The 3,469-nt window shown below is 43.6% G+C and overlaps 1 pseudogene; it reads right to left on the bottom strand.

Moving 5' to 3' along the window:
• Positions 1-2,278: 2,278 nt before the first annotated feature.
• LOC116527477 lies at positions 2,279-2,396 on the bottom strand (annotated as a pseudogene).
• Positions 2,397-3,469: the final 1,073 nt, after the last annotated feature.

Here is a 3,469-nt window from a genome sequence, read left to right as displayed (position 1 = left end):
TTTTTCTTACCTGGGGTCTCTCTGTCTCGTGTCAGATCTGTTGGTGGCACAAAGTAAGAAGTGTGAGGAAAGGTAAGGGCGAAGGGAAAAGTGGCATTGGATGGAGGCTTTACTGCTTGTTGTCTAGGAGGTAGAAACTCACCAAATGCTTTACTTCTCTTTTTAAAATTATAACAATATCAATAATGATGTGACTAATTATAAACCTCACCAGTGAGCAAACCGATGCCATGAGATAAAATAGTTTGCCCCAAATCACGTAACTGAAATTGGGCACTGAACTGGGACCCAGATTCAGATTCCCTTGGTTTCCTGAGCTGTGCTTCTTCCACCCTACAAGCCAGAAAGCAGTCACTACATAGCAGTCATCCTTCTGTGTTATCATGCACTCAGTGTAAGTTCAGAATGTTCTCCAATCCATTTCCTAAGACATCTGAAAAGAGCAACTGAGCATTTCTAGGGGCTGGACCCACTCTGACAAAAAAATAAAATACTGGAAATAAAATCTCCTCTTCCCGTTACTCAGTGAGGAATATGGGAAGGCCAGAAACCAGAAGGCCATCTATCCAGGGATGAGGTTTTGGTGTCCATGTAGGTCTGAAGCAGTTCTGTTCATTGACTTTGCCTCTTGTGGGTAGGCCTCGGCATGGTCACATTCTTGTGTTGAGAGGATGTGACCTCTCACTGCACTCTCCATTCTCAAGAGCAACCACGAGAATAGGCTGTGGTGCTGTCTTATGCTTAGAATGCATGGGATTGCAGGGCATTTTCATATGTAATTCATCACCGACTGTATCAGAAAAGCCAGGCTCTCACTTCCAGAGCCATCTGCCTCTCACTGTTCATGGATAGATTCTTGATCGCCTGCTCCTTTCTTCCATATCAGTACCTGCTGTTAAATACCCTTTATCTAGACTTGGCAAATATTGCTGGGGTGAGGAGAGCAGCTATGTGAAGGTGGCCTGAGCGTGTCTACTTCTGCCTGCAACTCTTAATGTTGGTGAAGGAAGCCTAGATGGGAACAAATGCTCTCATGGGTAGCCTCAATTTCACAAAAGAAAAAAGCGTACAGGAGGAGTCCAGCATTCTGTTTATTTAGCAATTTCTACCCTGGTTATGTTGATGCCTTGCCCTGCTAGCAAGAAGAGTTTTGTTTAATTCATAGGACCAAGTTTAGTACTCTGTAAACATTACCTTCTTCCTTACATTTATTACCAGTGTTTCCATTCAATTCAATGAACATTTATTTATACAGTAACAGTAGTTTGTAAAATATTCATGACTCCTTGCATGCACAGATAGGTTAATATTATGCTTTCCTTAGAGCTCTGGCCATGGAGGTTTGCATGCTTGAAATGCTGACCATTTTTCAGACTTTGTAAATTTGCTTTCAGCCTTTTTAAGATGCTATACATAAGTCATGATGACCTGGGCATTCAAGCTATCAAATTCTTTTAAAGCCTTACCCCTGTGAGGCCAGGCTGTAAGAGAATCCCAAATGGGATATGACTCATGACTGTAGACCAAATGCCTTATCCTAAAAAGAAGCTCAGGCATTTCTAGAGACAGTCCCTGTGAGCTTTCTTATTTCTGTGGGGAGAATGACCTTGCAATGATCTTCATTTGACAACCTGTCCCTGCTTACAAATAGTGCATTTGCAAAGCATTGCGGTAGGAGAAAATGTCCAAGTGGACTGTCTTATCCATATCTCTCTAACTTCAAGCAGGGATGCTGAGGTGGAGAGGAGAGGTAGTTACTGAGAGCCTTCATCTATCATTAAGCAGACCTAGCCATCATTTTGTGGCTGGATTTGACTGGTCCTTTGCATCCCCCTGTGTGTCTTCTCTTATTCTTTGCTCTTATCACAACACTTGTAACCCCACCCATTCCCTAGTTCGCTTTTCTGATGTCTAAATGATTCTTATTTTCTTCACTTACCTCCTGCTTTTAGTCCTGATCGTACCTCTTGGACCACACAATAGAAAGCAACTTTCTTATTTTGTTTTGTGTTGTCTGCTTGTTTATAGAGATGAGGTCATACCACCTTGCCCAGGCTGATCTCAAACTCCTGGATTTGAGTGATCTTCCTGCTTTGGCCTTCTGAAGTGTTGGGATGACAGGAACGAGCCACCACACCCAGCCTAACTTCCCCATTTGGAAACTCCGAAGCTCCGCTCCAATCGTCCTCTGTGTTTCTCCGCACCTCCTGTACTTTCCATTGCTTCAGATTGGTGAAATCCTTCTTTCTTGTTTTTTTTTAAATTTTCTTTTTCTTTAAGCCTACAGCACCCGGTATTGCCAGGCAGTCTCCCATCCAAGTACTAACCAGGCCCGACCCTGCTAGCTTCCGAGATCAGAGGAGATGGGGTGCGTTCAGGGTGGTATGGCCGTAGAGGTGAAATCCTTCTTAAGAAGATAGACCCTTAATCCCAGCACTTTGGGAGGCCGAGGCGGGTGGATCACGAGGTCAAGAGATCGAGACCATCCTGGTCAATACGGTGAAACCCCGTCTCTACTAAAACTACAAAAAATTAGCTGGGCATGGTGGGGCACACCTGTAATCCCAGCTACTCAGGAGGCTGAGGCAGGAGAATTGCCTGAACCCAGGAGGCGGAGGTTGCGGTGAGCCGAGATCGCGCCATAGCACTCCAGCCTGGGTAACATGAGTGAAACTCCGTCTCAAAAAAAAAAAAAAAAAAAAAAGAAGATAGACCTTGATTTTGCAGGAGGCTTCTTTCTCTAGCAGCTTAAAGATATTAGCCTGATTGGTGTATGCTGTTGCCTCTGAAATTTGGCCCTTCTCCCAGTGCCAGTCCTTGTATGGAGCCCTGCCGTGCCTCACGGAGGTCACCCTTTAAGGGGCCTGGAGCAGGAGCCGTGCTTCGTGGAGGAAGACAAACTGAAGCTACCTTTGCAGCTCCAACCTGGAAACGCCACCAGTGGGGAGGGGCCAGTGTTGTAGAGGACAGGCACTTACAGGCTTACGAGGGGGTTCATGACGATTTGGCTAAAGTGGAGAGAAAATAATGAAATGATAAAATCATTCTTGGAAGTAATTTTTAAGCCTGGGTAATGAGGGATTTTGAGGGTCTGTGTCAAATGAACAGCCTCATCAACTCTCTTTTGTCTGTCTCTTTCACTCACTCATTTATTCTATGTCTTTCTATTTGTTTCTTATTTCCTATTTCAGTATTTGGCACCTTTTAGTCATTAGAAAAAATTATTCATCTTCCTCGCCATTTTCCACACACATCTACCTATCCAAGCAATCTAGTGAATATTGTTTCAATTTCCTTTCCAACTACTTACTTGCTAATCCAGGGGTGTCAGAAGTACCTGATTTTGAATTATCAATTGTAGTTTAACCTTTCCACAAATGAAAGAAGAGTCTCTTTAATGTAAGCCTGATTTCCAATCCAATAACTAAAATGCGATGTCATGCTCAAATTGACTCTCTGTAATCCTCTA

The sequence above is a fragment of the Sapajus apella genome, unplaced genomic scaffold (genome assembly GCF_009761245.1).
Source record: "Sapajus apella isolate SASKATOON/1434 unplaced genomic scaffold, GSC_monkey_1.0 scaffold54, whole genome shotgun sequence".
Taxonomy (NCBI): domain Eukaryota; kingdom Metazoa; phylum Chordata; class Mammalia; order Primates; family Cebidae; genus Sapajus; species Sapajus apella.
Note: the sequence above shows the minus strand (reverse complement) of the source record. Positions and strands in the feature narration are given on the sequence as shown.